The sequence below is a fragment of the Equus caballus genome, chromosome 16 (assembly GCF_041296265.1).
Source record: "Equus caballus isolate H_3958 breed thoroughbred chromosome 16, TB-T2T, whole genome shotgun sequence".
In the NCBI taxonomy this organism is placed as follows: domain Eukaryota; kingdom Metazoa; phylum Chordata; class Mammalia; order Perissodactyla; family Equidae; genus Equus; species Equus caballus.
Genome location: NC_091699.1, coordinates 31,342,346 through 31,360,552, shown reverse-complemented (window position 1 = coordinate 31,360,552; position 18,207 = coordinate 31,342,346). Strand labels below are relative to the sequence as shown.

Genomic DNA, 18,207 nt, shown 5'->3' with positions numbered 1-18,207 from the left:
GAAGCTGAAAAAGGTAAGGAAATAGAATCTGCCCTAGACCCTCCAGAAGGAACCCAGCCCTGCTGACCCATTTTAGATGTCTGACCTCCAGAAATATAAGATGAGGAATTGTGTTGTTTTGAGCCACTGAGCTGCGGTAATATGTTACAGCAGCAACAGGAAACTCACACGGCTTCTTGCCTCTTTCCCCTGTACCTGCGAGAAGAAACTTGTTCCTCCTCAGTCGAATGAGAGGCCATGTATCAGGCCACACTTTAGAAGGTGTAACTTTGAGTACGATGTAGGGAAAAGTGGGCTTTTGTGTGGCAAGTTTTCTGCTTCTTACCTTTAGTTTTCTGTGGGAAGTTATGATTTTTTGTTTCTTAGAAGTTCTGGTTTCTTATGTCGCTGGGATGGCATAAGGGTCCTGGGGCCTGTTCTACCTTGGAAGGAGGCACTTCTTTTTTATCTTTAAGGAATTTGTTCCTTTATATCTACCTTAAAAGGCCAAATAGGGGTCAGCACCATGGTGCGTCCCTTCGGATCCCAGGTGCACAGCTACATCATCAAGCCATGCTGTGGTGGTAACTCACATATAAAAAAGTGGAGGAAGATGGGCACAGATGTTAGCTCAGGGCTCATTTTCCTCAAGCAAAAAAAGAGGAGGATTGGCAACAGATGTTAGCTCAGAGTGAATCTTCCTCACCAAAAACAAAAAGGCCAAGTAAAGAAGATTGTACCTTGGCCAAGCTTGCAGTCTCTGGAGCAAGACCATCTGGTTTTGAAATATACTAACTGTGATATTTTAGGCAAATCAGTTAACCTTTTCTTCTCATTTTTGAGTAAAGGATAATAGTGTCTATCTGAGGAGCTACTTAGGCAAAACTCTTGAACAATGCCTGGAACAAAGTACACGTGTTTATTATTATTAATTATCTAGATTTTGATTTTGGCTCTCTTATTAGGTTAGTAATCTTGCACAATGTTTTTAAACCTGAGTATATCTCAGTTTTTTTCATCTATAAACTAGAGATTTTAGTAGTAACCAACTCAAATGTTGTTATGAGAACTAAGATCCTACCTATATAGCATGTGGCACACAGTTAAGTGCTCAGTAAATTTCAGCCATACTGCAATTAGTGGGGCTCCAGGCAAAGGAGGCCAGGAGCCAGTGCTTAAGTTTCCCTAGGACGTAATTCTTCTTCCTCTTCTTTTATTTAGCCTTTCCTTGCCTTGCCTTTAAGATTGAAAAGACTAAGAAAGGTACTATTATATTCTTATTCCACAATCATGCAACTTAAAACTGGGGTCCTCAGCAATGAGATAGGGGGGTAAGAAGACACTATATAAACGTGGCACATCTTCCTGGAAAGTCAACTTTACTCAAAGGTAAATAATTTAACATATTTTTCTTTTAAAGTAAACAGGGATGTATTATGAAGGAGAATGCAAATTTTGCATGAATTTTTAAGAATAGGGTGGATTATTCAGCCACTTTCTTATCGAAGCTTTAGAAACCCAACTCAAACTAGCTTAAGCAGAAAAGACATTACTGCTCCTGCCATTTGGAACTTCGGAGGGCTATATTTCAGAGGCATGGCTGGACCCAAGGGGTCTAACATTGTCAACAGGAATCTTTACTTTTCCATCTTCCACGTCTGTTTTCCTTGGTGTTGGCTTCGTTTGCAGGAAGGCCCTCTCTGCTCTGATGGCAATGATGGTCTCTGTTCCAAGATCTACTATTTTTAAAGGGGAGAGAGAATCTCCCACTCCTAGTGCCCCATCTTGGCCTGCAACACAGGATTTTATCCAGGGGACAGAGGAGATGTAATTGGCTAAAGTAACCTGCCTTTCAGTAGGGTAGAGTGTCTAGGCCCTTACCTTGCCATACTCTCCCAGTTATGGAAATGTCTGAAAGGAAAATAAAAGACATTCTGATAACTGAAGAGGGAGGAGACGATTTCAGGAAAAACCAACCCTAGTCCACCATGAGGAGACTTCAAGAAAAGTTGCTCGCTTCTGCGGACCATGCACCATGATTCCTCAGGACATAAATTTATTCTATGCTTTGACATATTTGCTTGCAGTCTAGGCAAAATCACTACCATTCTCTGAGCCCACACATTCTAGCCAAATCCAAATGCATTGGTTCTTCTCTGTAGAGTAGGAGTGGGAACGAACACACAAAAGAGGCACTTGCCTGTGACTTCCTTCTCTGCAGAGTCTGAAAAGGTGCCATTTATGGAGAATGTGTTTGGGGGCAGAAACAATCGCCCTGACTTTCCTCCAACCCCCAATGTAACTTCTGGCCTTAATGCTCAAGGGTCTGCACTGGAACTGAGAGAAAGAGATTTTATTCATAGAAGTCAAGTGTATAATTTTGCATGAGTTGTCCATCTCCCTATTTCTCTCAAAGATTTGTGGCTTCAGCTAAAGATCCAGAGGTCTGTGCCCTAAACATCATACCAGCACTACTAAGAATGATTACCAGGTTTCTAAATTCTTCCCTTAAATAGATAAGATGGACTTGAGTTACCAAATCCAAATGAATTAAGACAAAAAGAGCAAATCAAGATGTAAAACCATCTTGAGACTTCCTCAAGCATTTTCCCAAGTGTTGAGGACACCACTAAATTCATGAAATGCTCTGTGAAAAAGTGTTGGATGATCAAAGAAGTGCCTCTCTGGGGAATTTATGTCTCGTATCTGCACGTTAAAGACTCTGAGAAGTCTTGCAATAAGGGTCCCTGTTTGGCTTTGTTTGACATAGCCTTTCTCACACTGATTGACAGCTTGTATAACAACTATTAAAATTTGGAACACTTTCTGTGAAGAAATGATGCCTCAAGTCCAGGATCGGAAGCTCAGGAAATTCTTGTTTAGGTCCTCAGTTATAGGCGAAGAGTATCCAAAGACTTTCAGGGGAGAGTTCAAAAGTACACCATGTGCATCACAGCCAGACAAAGCCTGCCATTTCTGCAGCATACAAGGCACTGGGCTGAGCACCGATTGTGAGTGTGTGATTAGGCAAATACCTGAACACTAAGCATAATAAATTTGGGTCTCAAAGTCATCTTTATCTAATTTATTTTTTTTTGCCGGCAAAGATTTACCCTGACCTAATGTCTGCTGCCAGTCTGCCTCTTTTTGCTTGAGGAAGATTCGCCCTGAGCTAACATCTGTGCCAATCTTCCTCTATTTTGTATGTGGGTCGTCCCGAAGCATGGCCGTTGGCAAGTCGTATAGATTCGCCCCTGGGATCCAAACCTGGACTGCTGAAGTGGAATGCACCAAACTTAACCACTAGGCCACGGGGCCAGCCCATCTTTATTTTTAAATCTTTCCTTTATTCCTTTTTGTCCCCTCAACTCTTTTTCCCAGTAAAGAGCTAAAAGATTAAAAATTCAACAGGAATAAGATGATTTAGTGTCACCCTAGATGAAAGAGTACAACTTGCCGTGGGAAATGGCCAAAAAAGTGGAAATCATCCAAATGCCCCATATTTGCACAGATCTGCTTGTACTAACCCTGCTGCTGTAGACTGAATATTTATGTCCCCCGTCACCAAATTCGTCTGTTTAAACCCAAGCATCAATGTGATGGTATGAGGAGGTGGGGTCTTTGGCTCATAAGGGTGAAGCCATCACGAATGGGAATGGTGCCCCTATAAGAAGAGACCCCAGAGAGCTCCCTTGCCCCTTACATCATGTGTGGACATGGCAAGAAGATGACCATCTATGAACCAGGAAGCGGTCCCCCACCAGACACTGAATCTGCTGGTGCCTTGACCTCGGACTTCACAGCCTCCAAAACTATGAGTAATAAACTTCTGTTGTTACTAAGCCACCCAGTTTACAGTATTTTTGTTATAGCAACCCAAATGGACTAAAACATTGGTGCACCCATCTGGAGATTGTGGCATCTGTGGCAGCGGCAAATAAGTCAACACAGGCAACCTTGTCAAGGAGGTGGTGTTTATCCCAGACCCTCCCCCTCCCTGTGCGGTGTGGGACCCAGAGCCTTCAAACTGCCCATCTTCTGCTGCTTCCATACGTGCATTTCTCTCCACCTTCGAACCATCTGATTGAGTTGACTTGGGTCTCATTCCTTTCCCATTAGCTAATGGGAATAGTAATAATAAATAATGATAATCACAGCAGTAGAAGCTACTCTTGATTGAACACCTTGCCCAGTTGATGAGGCATGATGCAAAGTAAGCTCTTTATAGACATCATTCATATCTTCTCCCCAACAACTATTTGAAATATGTATTGTTATATAAACGTACATTGTTGTATACCAATGAAGGGATTTGGATTTAGAAGATTCAAGCAAGTTTCTCAGTTCCGCAGTGAGATAATGGCAGAACCAAGTTTTGAAAGAATTGGTAATCATGAGTGAAATGTCTTACCTACCTACTCATAATATTTGTATTTCAGCAACGGCATGCTGGAGATCATGACTCCCTGGCATCAAGGAGGGAGCTAAAAGTGCGAATTTTCTTTTTCATGGGAAATGACTTTAGAGATGTTTTTCTTTTTACCACATCATTTATTCATGGAAAGAATTCCCTGTGCGTGTGTGTTTATGTGAAAGGGGTAGAAAGGGAAGGAAGACATGAGGAAACTTTACTCAGTAAGAGGCTACCAAAACACACTTCCCGTTGGTATCATTCTATAATGAGTTTTTGTTTTCAGTTAAAAATGTACCTTTTTTTTGTATCGAATTTTCTTTTATTTCTGTTTGGTATGTTTACTTTTTAAGAAAGAAGCTAGCATATGACTTATCTTTCAGCCTTGTTAACCTTTTGCTGTTTTTAAATTGTTTACCTTATTTTTAAAAATTTCATCTATGAAGTGATAAAGTTTATCCACTTATAAAATAAAACATCTGTGGCAAAATAAAGAAGCAGCAAAATGCTAAAAGAGCAGTCAAGAAAAACAAAGTTTGTTTAAATAATGCCAAATGGACGTCTCCTCTACCTGATTGAGTTTTTTTACTTTTCAAAACCTCTCTTTGATATTCTGTAATTAATTGTCATTAAAGATCCAAACAATTTTTGGCGCAACATCTCAGAGGATTTCTCAGATTGTGATAATATTAACAGGGGAGAAAAATCAGCATTATTATATATTTTATTATGTCTGGATTGTTTTCAAGCCACTGGAGTAATTGGCCTGTAGCCTGCTCCAATTAATAAGGCTTTTAAATGCGTTTCTACAAATCTGCTTTTTGGAAGCAAAAATCTTGACTTAAAAAACTTACTCACAGCTGAGGTTTATTGCTATGCATGGAGAAAGCCTGGGAGCCATTTCTTTTTAATAATTATTTTCAAAGAGACCTGTGAAAGCATCAACATTTTTAAAGAAGTAGTCCCTATCAAGAGAAGAAAGACTTTGAGATCTAAACACATTTAGCCACCACCATAGGTGAGAGTCTCCTGTCACCTGCTGAGAGAGAGCGCTTGCTGGAAGGCAACATGTTCACAATAAGGGCCTTTGTTTTTGCCAATGTAAAGTTTTTTTCCTCCAGTAATCTGTTGTCCTTGAGTTGGGGCTGGAATATATGGAGATTTCTACAAACTGATTCTTTACGAAAACTCAGAAGATTCAAATGACAACATGATGCCCCTCGCTGGCCCCCAAAAGTACATAATTTGATTTCATTAAGGAATTGCGTTGTGAGATAGCCAGTACAAAAGAGAGACAACCAATTATTTCTAATAGTCATCGTGGGTTTTTTTGGTTCTTTTGCTCTTTCAATTGGGAACATTTATGGGACTAATTTCATTTCTTATGGCAAAATCTATGTAGTATGTTGCTTGCGTCGTAAATTCCAAAGGCAATTCTAATTGACCAGATGAAGTAAGGTCCCTTTGGACTTAAGAATCTCACCATTTCACTTTGCCTTCCCAGATTAGTTCTCAGGAATATCATTAAAGAAGTCACTGATTCTGACTAAATTCGGTACACAACTAAAGGACTTGTAAGACTCGTTAAGTTCCATTTGGTTTAACTTTCTTTTCTTGCAACAAAATGGTAGCTGCCATTGTTTTCAAATGGAATAGTTTCTGTGATTTTTAAGTAGCTTTTATTTTTATTTGTTTATTTTTCATTCTGGAGATGGAGAAAGATTGCATGGATAGAATTCTTGCGAAGAAAAAGTTGGGTTGAAATTTTCATGTGATTGCCTTGAATTAAAAAAAAAGGTTAGAGGAACTGAATCCAAGCTCCCTCTTGATGTGACATTCCACTAGATTCTACAAGATGACATCACAATAGCAAAATCTCAAGTCATTTCATCATCTCTCTCCTGAAGTTGGCTCCTTAAACATTATTCATTTCAGTAGAAACTACCAAATAATTTCCAGTCTCCAAGGCTGGGAGACTTATAATAATTTTTTCTGTGTTTTCCTTAATTTTTTGTAGCCACAGCTTTCTTCTGTAGCTATTCCTCATTATAGCTGCCATTCAAAACTCATATCAAGGAGGCAGTGTTCATAGTACACAAAAATTTGACTCTGACTCTGCTGTACCGTCCCCTCATGCTTCTCCTTGACTCAGTAGCTATCAATGTCTCCCATTTGTCCACTGGCACAAATTGAGCTATATCTGCTTGCCTTTTGAAGCAAGATTTGCTCCCCATTTCCAGCTCTTAGCATACACAGTTCGTCTGTCTCTCTGCTCACATTGAGTCCTCTCCTAAAATGTCCACACTTTTTCCTTCTGCCTGTCTTAATCTGATCTTCCCATCCAGCTTTGTTTCAAGCTTCTCCTTCCTATCCTCTTCCCAACCATTATCATCCACACCGGTCTGTCCCTTGTTTCAGATATATTTCAATCACTAATAGGTCCAAATCCCATTATGCTATGTCCATTTAGTTTCTTTAGCTAGAATGGCAGCTCTTTGACTCAAAGAACAATGTCCCATATCTCTTTTGTATCCCCATAGTGACTGGCACAAGTCTAGACATATGGTAGGTGCTTAATATGAAAGAAGTATCTGATAAATGGGACCAATGCATGATCTTCCTAGTTTTCGCTGACATGCCACGGTAAAAACACAATAGTTAGCTATAATTTTTCATGATTTACCTTCCTTGTTTTTCACAAAGTCACCTCTTCTATTTGCCTCAAACTAAAAAGTAGGCAGACGTATCCTTTCTGATTGGAATAGAAGCTAATAGATCATATTAGACCAGCATCCCAAGAATAGTAGTAAAATTAGCTGAGATTCATAATCTTAATAAAAAGTAAAAAAAAAAAATTAGCTGATATTTATCAACAACTTATCATATGCCACCAAATGAAATGGAGGATGGAGGAAGTAAGATGTTTGCCCAAAGGCACAGAGCTAGAAAGCTCAAAGCGTCTGATGCAGATAACCAGTCGCAGCCTTGCACTCTGTTGCCTCTTGGCTGAATCTTGCTTTGCTCTAATCCGTGTCATTCCCCACAGGGTCCCTGAAAGGTATATGCATGGAAGAGGCAAAGGAAGGCATCACAATGCTCTTTTATTAGCTGGGACTTTGACTTCAAACCTCAATGTAGAATTGCACCATTTAGGCTGGTCTCACTGGACGGCTGATTTGCTTTCCAGAGATGAAAGCCTAAATCAGTTAATCTATTTTCCTTTATCTCATGCAAGTCTTGGTTCTTACATTGATGGCAAAGAAAAGAAGATACAAAGGAAAAGGAGTGAGAGAGGTGAAAAATTAGAGAATGTTTGAATCCTCAGGTCTGTTCAGGCAATGTGGAAAGAGGTAAGAGAAAGATGGCCTGAAGTCTTTTGTTGTCATGAGCTTGTCCCATTCTTGGTGAAAGAGGTGTAGTAGGTGCTGGAAGATGCCTTGGGCTTCCTACAGAGGCCACCATGAGCTAAGATCCACTTAAGTGAGAAGAATCTGTTATTTTAGAATGAAATTGGCCAAATTCTGTAATGTTTGAGGGTTGGTAAAGTTTTGAGGCACACTTGCTTAAAAGAGTCTAGAGGAAAAGATATCTCGAAATAATTACAGCGGTTTTATGTTAATACTGACCCTCCAGTTGTTTTTGTATTTAATGGGCTAACAACCATCTTAAATCAGAAATCCTATTATCAGAAAGAACTTAAAAAACAGGCAACAGAAAGGAGAACAAACTAGTATAATGGAAATGACAAGCAGTGAAAGTTCAGTGATTCATAAAAGTGAAAAAGGGGGAAAGGATTTTGGAATATTATTCAATGACACAATGATATGTTCCTTAATTAAATATTTTATTTTGCCAAGGTTCTTTCTTTATTTCATGAAAGGAAATAGTGTCATTGGAAGATGATATTCCGTGCTGCTCTCCAGGCATTGAATACGTTCCCTTTTAACTTCTGAGAATAGGCTTTCTGATTTAAGATAGTTGTTAGCTCATTAAATATAAAACAATTTGAAGCTCAGCCATTTATTTCTTTTATCCATGTCTTTTCCACTCCTTCTTCCCTTCTGCCACTCTCTGTCTCTCTGACTTGTCTGTGTTTCTTTCTGCCTCTGCGTTTCTTTCCCACTAAAGTCAAGATTCCCTGGTGGTTTAGTAAATCTGTAACAAATAACATAGGGTATGGCCTGGGCAGAGACGAAGAGATGACAGACTGCGGGAGTGTTGAAAACATATCAAGTCCCTGATCACCACAGACAAGTGGTCTAGACGAGGGTTTTTTCTTGCTCCGCAGCATCCTGTGGGAGGAAAATAGTTTGCTTGTTAAGGTCAGATAATACAATGATCTTATAGTAGGCTGAGAGATGCTGAGAGCCCCAAGTCTCTTTCGAAATTCACGTTGGTGGGCATGGAGTATAAAGGAGCTGGTGTCTGCTAAATTCATCACACTAAGATTTCGAACTGGTTGGCAGGTCAACATAGTTGGAGGAAATACACTAATTGGACATAATTGTGGGATTGTGCACACATGCTGTTTTACCCTCTCACTCTCTTCTCACCTTTTTTCTCTTAGCGTAAGAAACATTGAGTAGCTCCAGTGAAGAAAGCATCATGGGACGGTGGCATAGGGTAGCAGGGTGAAATAGCATCACTTCAGCACTGACTCCTGGAGGCACTGTGCTTAAAATGGGAAAGGAGGGCCGGTTGTGAACGCATTTTAACAAAGAAGTCTGTGGCCCTGCAGATTACTCTAGCGTGCAGGAATCGAGTTATTGAGGCATTTTCATTTGCCATAATTTTCTTTGAAGTTGGATGTTTCTAATGATTTATTTCAGTAGTTAACTAAAATATTTGCATCCTATTTAGGCAAAGTAATGGAGAGGACAGCACTCTGGACTTTGAAGAATGGAAATGGGAGAATTGAGCTTAGAAAAAATGTATCATCAGCCATGTAGAAAGCTAGAATTTGGAATAGACTAATTAATTGTGACTCAGTTTTTGTTCTAATACCCTTGAAGACATCAGACGTTAATCTCTCCTCTCTCCTTTGGCGAATCTACTGAAAAATTTAAGTGAGCGAGAGGTGGACTAAATTAGAGTTTTCTTGAAAGCCATGATTGAAATTTATCATCAAGCTTGGGCTAGGTTATCCCTCAATGTACCAACCCACTAATTTTAGGAACCTTCCTTCTTTGTCCTGAAAAATCAATTTAATGTCATGAATAATTGTTTTTTTTTTAAATCGGGGAAATTGTAAAGATTGTTGAGTGTTGGAGGGATTGGTTGAGAACAACAAATACTGGTTTATTTCAGGATAACATTACCAACGTGGATCTATCCATTTATCCTCTTACACCAAATCTATTCTTAGACCCATTCATTCCCAGATGTTGCCATCTTTGGAGCCATACATCATCAGAGTGAGGTGCTCTTATAATGTATTGCACTAATACATTGTGCGAAGGACAGCACTGATGATAAATTTCTTAAATGATGGTGCTGTCTAAGGCTAATGACTCTAAGAGCAAATGCAAGGTAATGCAGTAATTTCTTTTCAGGCCCCAGCAAAGAATACAGAGGACATCTCAAAACCATTTTCACCTGAGGGTAATATTGAAATAGACAGTATTTCAAGGCCTTCACAACAGACACTTTGGCAGTATTAAGGCAAATGTAAATGGCTTTGCATTTTCAGCTAAAATTCATTTAATGCTTTCCCTCTTGGGAATTAAGTCTTTTTTTTCAGTTTTGGATATTTCTCTCTTGAAGTTGTTTCTCTCTCTTTGTGGCTATGATGTGCCTTGTGCTTCTTTGAATATGCAGTGTTTACTCTGAGCTCTCTACTTTAAGCAGAAGTTATGTTCCCAAGACGTTGTTTCTGTGATTGCAGCCAGAGGGATGGACTAACTGGCAGGATTTGTGGCTGAGAGACTTTTGTTCTGGCAAAAGGTATGTGGGTAGATGGCAAATTCCTGTGTGTGCCACAGAGTTGTGTCACATCCATGCCCAGAAATTGTCTGGTTATTCATTAGTTGGGAAAGCAACAACTCTAAACTTGAGGCATTGAGAGGCAAAATGAAACATTTAATGGAATATTTTGGTGGAAGCCATTCCTTTGGTCAGTGTGGTGTATTCTCTTTGTGCTAAAGACAGCAAAAACTGTGACCAAATCATTTCTTAATATTTGGGGGTGAAGCCTCTCCAGATAGGGTCATTCCCATTCTTTGGGCATATTCAAAGTAAAATATGTCTTATGTTTTTCCAAGAGAAGAATGTAAGTCCAAAGATCATCTACACAACGGAGTTTCCTCACTGATGAGAATGATAGTGACAATTGCTAAAATGTATTGGTCATTGCTGGCCACTGCTCTGAATGCTTCCCTGCATTATCCCACTGTATTAAGGCAGGTACAATTTTTAAGCCCATTTGACAGATGAGCAATTTGGGCTTGGAGAAGATAAGTCACTTGCTCCAGGTGACATGGTAAATCTGGCATTGGACCTTCTGACTCCTGAGGCTATGAGCTAAACCATTAAACTATTTTGCAGGCTCATGAGTTTTAAAATTAATTCTATGTCTCCATCTACACCACAATGAGAGATAATGAGCATCCAGCCATAGACTGGATTTGAAAATAAATAATTTCATTGCCCAATTCATTGGCTTTTACCAGATGATAATCCATTTAATCCATCCTTTTTTCCAGCCTAACATGTCCACAATAAGAGTCAACTCTTTCCTCTTTAACTAGATGTCATATGAAATTTCAAGAGTTTTAAAAATGCTATTACCCTTCACCTTTAAATAATGGGTGAGACCAGTGTGGAATATTTTCTTGCTTTTTTTTTTTGAAGGTATGCTTTTTGGCGAGGAAGATTGGCCCTGAGCTACCATCTGTTGCCAATTTTCCTCTTATTTTTTTCTCCCCAAAGTCCCAATACATAGTTGTGTATCCTAGTTGTAAGTCATTCCAGTTCTTCTATGTGGGATGCTGCCACAGCATGGCTTGATGGCAGTGTGTAGGTCTGTGCCCAGGATCCGAACTGGTGAACCCCAGGCTGCTGACGTGGAGCTCATGAACTTAACCACTCAGCCACGGGGCCAGCCTTGAAATATTTTCTTATTCTAACGTCCCTTTAAAGTTCTCCTCTTTCTGTTAAGAACTAGAAGAGCGGCTCTAGACTTCCCATTCAACCGGAAGGCAGCATATATTTTTACCAATGGTGCCTTAATTTGTTGATGAAAATGGTTATGTGTTGAGTTGAGTCCTTTGGAGTAGTGATTTTAACTTCTTCTAACAGGAAGATTTGGTTTGCTTGTGGATTGCATCAGAAATCATTCTTTATCCATCTATTACCTGATTAGTTCTCACTTCTAGAATTGTTTTCCTGAATCCATATTTATTCTAGCTCCCTTAATTGTAGGGAAAAAATCCAACCTTAATAATCTTTTTAAATGAACTTAATTTTGGTTCATGCTTTACAGAATATTTATCTTGTATGAAAGCACAAAAGAGTTGAAATGGGATGACCATGTAAAGTTTTATTTGATATTTTTGCCAATTTGAACTGATGTGAATAAAAATAAATAATAAAATAATAAAAATGGTTACCTCTTATGAGTGCTTAGTTTTAGGTAGCAAGACAAGTGTTTTATAAACTTTGTTTTTCATTTGACATGTTATTTGTTTATTGTCCTAATCAGATTTTCCGTTTTGTAACTCAAGTGATTAAGAAACTGGGAACTGGCCTCTGACTTTTGTTTCTTTCTTTACTGATTTTCTTTAAACTGGAACGATACTGGGGGCCACCTTGATACTGGGGGCCACCTTCAGAGACAATATTAAGCAACTAGTTCTGATGGGTGATTATCTTGCTTCACTTTCTACAAAGATAACCAGAGAAGATATGTATGGATCTCACCATCTCCCTGAGAGGGGTCACTAACATTTTCAGAATATAGCTACATTTGTTTAGTCCTGACCATATGCTACATATTCTACTAAGTGATTGATTCTACATTGTTTTCTCATTTACTTCTTACATCAATACCATGAAGTGGTTATTAGCAACCTCATTTTACAAATAAGGAAACTAAAGATCAGGGTGTTTTAACTAGGCTGCACAGCTTGTAAACATGTGTTTGTCTAAGGCCAAAACCCATGATGATATTGTTCAACGTGACCAGCTTTTGAGATATCGTTCAGGAACTTTAGCTAAGGATAATGGCACAAAGTCTTGTCATGTTTTGTTTTGCAATGCACATTTAATAAAAATATTTTATTATGTTTTAAACTTTATTAGTAAAAACATTTGAAATATTTAATAAAAATGTTTTCAGTCATTAATGCATTAAGGTCACAAATCTTAAAATATTTTGATGTTTGCCTTCTAAAAATAATGCAAAGGATGGTATAAATCAACAATTAAGTCTTTTTCTTCCTGGTTTCTACCGCTGCCATCACACTTGGTCTCCTGGTATCTTTCCCCCAAGCAAATCACAAAGCACTATTAAAGAGGCACAGGCTTCCTTCCTCCCTTCCTCCCTTCCTTTCTCCCTTCCTTCCTCTCTCCCTCTCATCCATCCTTCCTTCCTGCCCTCCTTCCTTCCTCCCTTCCTTCCTTCCTCTCTCCCTCCCACCCTTCCTTCCTTCCAGCCTTCCTTCCTTCCCTCCTTCCTTCCTGTCTTCCTCCCTTCCTTCCTTCTTTCTTCCCCTTCCCCCCAGCTCTATTGATATATAATTGATACATTATATTGTGTGAGTTTAAGACGTACAGTGTGAAGGTTTGATACATGTATATATTGCAAAAAGATTTCCGCAATAAGGTTGGTTAACATCACCATCACCTTACATAATAATTGGATTTTTTTCTTGTGATGAGAACATTTATCATCCACTCGCTTTGCAACTTTCAAATATGTAATACAGTATTAACTATAGTCACCATATTGTACATTAGATCCCCAGAACTTATTCATCTTATAATTGGAAGTTTGTATCCTTTGACCAACATCTCCCCATTTCCCCTGCTCCCCAGCCCCTGGCCACCACCAGTCCGCTCTCTGTTTCTGAGTTCAGCTTTTTTAGATTCCACGTATAAGTATTTGTTTTTCTATGTCTATTTCACTTAATATAATGCCCTCAAAGTCCATCCAGGTTGTTGCAAGTGGCACAATTTTGTCTTTTTTAATGGCTGAGTAGTATTCTTTTGTATGTACAAACACCGTGTCTTCTTTATCCATTCATCCATTGATGGACACTTAGGTTGTTTCTATATCTTGGCGATTGTGAATAATGCTGCAATGAACATGGGGGTACAGATATCTCTTTGAGACAGTTATTTCATTTCCTTTGGATATATACCCAGATGTGGGATTGCTGGATCGTATGGTGGTTCTATTTTTAATTTTTTGAGGAACGTCTATACTATTTTCCATAGTAGTTGTACCAATTTATATTTCCACCAATCGTATACAAGTGTTCCCTTTTCTCCACACCTTTGTCAACACTTGTTATGTCTTGTCTTTTTGACAATAGCTATCATAACAGGTGTGAGGTGATAGCTCACTGTGGTTTTGATTTGCATTTCCCTGTTGATTAGTGATGTCGAGCATCTTTTCATGTACCTGTTTGAGCCACAGGCTTTAAATCTCTTCATTTATGGCAAGTCTGGCCATGAATTGCCTCATTTGTTTCTTTTCCTTTCAATAACGACCTCTATTTTTATGTTTTCTTGCCAGAAAAGGTGATCAAAGGGAAACACCATGTTCAAGATGATGTTTAAGATAGCTGAGATGCTTCCATTTCTTCTTCTACCCTTGCTTCTGGATCTGAAGAATTGTGTGACCTAATTTGAACCTAATCCTGTCTACGGAATCCCTTGGCTAATAATTAGGGATGGTTTGAATTCAATTGGGCTATCGAGTCAACTAAATGCAGAAGTTAGAACCCATTATTTTGAAAGATACTGCCATTTATAACTTCTAGCCACAGAATTCTACAACAGGTTTTGTTCATTAGCGTAATTATCCAAGGTGATTCAAAGTCATTTCCACTATAGTCATTCCTGAGCCATCTTGAGAGGGCGATCACTGCGGCAGAGGAATCCAAAGAAACTGACCCTTACCTTGAAGTGAAAACCTGAGGTAATACCCTTTTCTCTTTCTCATGTGTGGTGTGAAATATTTAAACCTGGATCTAAATAACAATAGTATTTGTAATATCTGACTTTTGCAAAATAAGGATTCTAAACAACATTGGTAAATTCTGTAGAGTAATTGAAATTTTGTTGCTCTCCAGTGCTTATTTTTTACAACTGACTCACTGGGACTAAATTCAAATATATAAGAGGGCTCCACGTATATGTGGTCAGTTGGTTTTCAACAAGGATGCAAGACCATTCAATGGGAAAAAACCAGTTCTTTCAACATATGGTGCTGAGAAAACTGGCTATCCAAATGCAAAATAATGAAATTGGACTCTTACCTTAAACCATATACAAGAATTAACTCAAAATGGATCAAAGACCTAAATTTAAGGGCCAAATCTAAAAACTCTTAGAAGAAAATATAAGGGAAAATCTTCATGACATTGAATTTGGCAATGGCTTCTTAGATATGACACCAGAAGCATTTGCAACAAAAGAAGACAGATAAATTGGACTTCATCAAAATTAGAAACTTTTATGCATCAAAGGGCATTATCAAGAGAGTGAAAACGCTACCCAGAGAATAGGAAAAAATATTTGCAAATCATATATCTGATAAGGGATTAATACACAGAATATATAAAAAGCTCCTACAACTCAAAAACAACAACAACAAAAAATAACCCAATTCAAAAATGAGCAAAGAACTTAAATGGGCATTTCTCTGTAGAAGATATACAAGTGGCCAATAAGCACATGAAAAGATGCTCGACTTTATTAGTCATTAGCAAAATGCAAATGAAAACTACAATGAGATACCCCTTCATATCCATTCAGATAACTATTATTAAAAAGATAGAAAATAATTATTGTCAAGGATGTGGAGAAATTGGAGACTTTGTGCATTCCTGATGGGAATGTAGAATGGTGCAGCTGCTGTGGAAAACACTTTGGTTTGGATGTTCCTGAAAAAGTTAAACAGAGTTACCATATGATCCAGCAATTACACTCCTAAGTATAAACCTAGAGAAGTTGAAAGCAGGAACTCAAACAGGTACTTATACACCAATGCTCACAGCAGCACTAGTCCCAATAGCCAAAAGGTGGAAGCAACCCAAGCATCCATCAACCGATGAATGGATAAACAAAATATAATATATACACGCAAGGGAATATTATTCAGCCATGAAAAGGAATGGAATTCTGATACATGCTACAACATAGATGAACCCTGAAAACATTATGCTAAGTAAAATAAACCAGACACAAAAGGACAAATACTGTATGATTCTACCGAAAATGGGCAAATTCGTAGAGACAAATGTAGACTAGAGGTTACTAGCGGCTGGGAGAGAAGGAGAATGGATAGTTAGTGTTTAATGGGTATAGAGTTTCTGTCTGGGATGTTGAAAACACTCTGGAAGTAGTGGTGATGATTGTCTAACATTGTGAATGTAGTTAATGCCACTGAATTGTGCACTTAAAACTGTTAAAATTGTAAATTTATGTTATATGTATATACATGCACACACACATACAGAAGTGGGTAAAATACTGCTTGGCAAAGAAAAGACTAGGTCAGAACTGAAACGTAAAGCTAAGTACAGGCATTGTTATAACCATAGTGGCTATCAGCTTTAAAAGACGGTAAATATTTCCGAAGGGAAAAGAATCCTTACTTTAGGTGTATGCATGACCAGTGGCTTATTGCTAAGCTTTGCTAAATGGCACCAATTTGACTTTCCAAGAGAGTTTGATTACAAGATATTAAAAGACCGTGGGCTTTTGGAGTCTGACATGGCAGAATGACTGTGCGCTCAACAATAAATACGACCACCAGCACGGGGCCAGCACAGGGTATGTGCTCTACAAACAGCTGTTGAATGGATGTCTCACTCTACCGAAAACCAACAGCTGCATAATAATTTTATTTGAAAGATTATTTATGAGTTGTGTGTTGCACATCTTTGTGTGCAATGCACATTTTTCCAAGCCACAGTTTTATAAAATGGAAAAATAATACAGACTGGCACAGTCAATCAAAGGCACGGGAATTCTCTTTTAAATTTATAGAAATTGGGGAACATGATTCTTTTAGGGCTGAGAGATGCCTGGAATTAGGATGAGACTGCTATTGTGATCAGCCAATTAACATTTCTAGGCTGCCCTTCCGAACAACCACCCATATTTGTATTGAATTTATGTCAGGGTACATCAAGCAAACAGGAGGAGAAGGGTACAGAAAAAGATTAATTTGAATAAGCCAGAAATAGAAAAAAATATAGGAACTTGCTTAAATTATTTTAAGGGTAACTTTTTATCGATTGAGTTTATGGCAACAAAATTTAAAAAATATAATAAAGATGTATTGGATAGTGACTTTACATACATATATATATATATATATATGTATATAATCTCCACTTTAAATTCCTTCAGCCTAGAGGACTTTGCTCTCTGTGTCTTTTACTTATTACTTTTAAAATTACAAAAGCCAGGAAGAAAACAACTTTACTGTAGCATTTCGAATCGAGTCTAAAATATTTGGTTCCATATTTGACAGCTAGGGTTGCAGATCTTAAACTTCACATTAATGAGTTGGTATCTTATCTTTTTATCTGTGTTCAAATGTGGCCTTAGACATTTAGTATCATGGAATGGCTCAAGAAAAGCTTTACGGATTGATTCGCTCCACACACATTTGAGGAATTCTAGCGTGGACCAATGGCTCTGCTTGCGAGACACGCTCTCTCGGAGCTCAGAGCTGGAGGGAGAGAGAGCAGTAAACAAATAAGGACAGTAAATTCTAGTAAATGCTGCAGGAGAACTCAGCATGGAGGGGTTTGCGAGAACGCCCGCCTTTGGAGGAGTAGGGGAAATCTTTGCGAGGAAGGTGCAGCAGATGCTTTGGGGGACCTTTCATCACCTCCCCTCCTCCCCTCTGATTCGGTTGCTCAGACAGTGCATGGTTCTGCAGCCCTGAGAGTGTGGGCTGTGCCTCTCAGCTGTTCTGCCCGAGAGCTTTCTCTGAAGCCTCTGGACATTGAAGTATAGTGCTGACTGCCCAGGTAGTTAATGCCCTCAGGGGCAATCTCCCACTGCCCAGGAGGAATGAAAGCCAATAGACCAATGCTGCAGTCCCCCCCAGCTTTAAAGGACCAGTTCTAAGAAGTGTTCTGTGTGGTTTTCAGAGGTCCTGACAGGGCGTATAGCAACAACCTTGAAACTGCAGCTTTATTTACTTTTTCTTCTTCCCATTTTCAATTTTCCCACCGTGCACTCCTGCTTCCTGTGATCACTTCCCAAATATACCATTTGAACTCCAGTCCTGGACTCAGGTTCTGCTTTTAGAAGAACCCAAATGAACAGAATGTGACGTCTGAGCTGGTGGATGGAGCAGTGGTATAACATCACCAAGGTCCTGGAGTGATTCTTGGAGGCCCGAAAGATGATAGGATGTGTGGGGAACAGTGGGAAGGTCAGAGTGTGCTGGGCTGAGGGATCTGGGGACGGGGTGAGGCTGGAGAGGTGTGTTGGGATCAATCTTGAAAAATCTTACGAGGCGTGGGAAGGATTCAGGGCTGTCTTGTAAGTGACAGCAGATAACATGCTCAGCAGGGATGTCACGCTCAGAGGTGAGACACAGGAGGCAGGGTGAACAGTTAGGAGACATC

The 18,207-nt window shown here is 39.0% G+C and overlaps 1 long non-coding RNA gene across 3 annotated transcripts in view; it reads left to right on the top strand.

The window, feature by feature from the left end:
• The first annotated feature begins 7,534 nt into the window (after nt 1-7,534).
• Nucleotides 7,535-18,207, top strand: part of LOC111768308 (uncharacterized) — a 45,526-nt gene continuing 34,853 nt past the window's right edge. For all 3 annotated transcript variants that reach the window (XR_011427243.1, XR_011427244.1, XR_002800533.2), the window contains exons 1-2: nt 7,535-7,740; nt 14,127-14,531. This is a non-coding gene — a long non-coding RNA (uncharacterized lncRNA). The remainder of the gene's footprint in view (nt 7,741-14,126; nt 14,532-18,207) is intronic.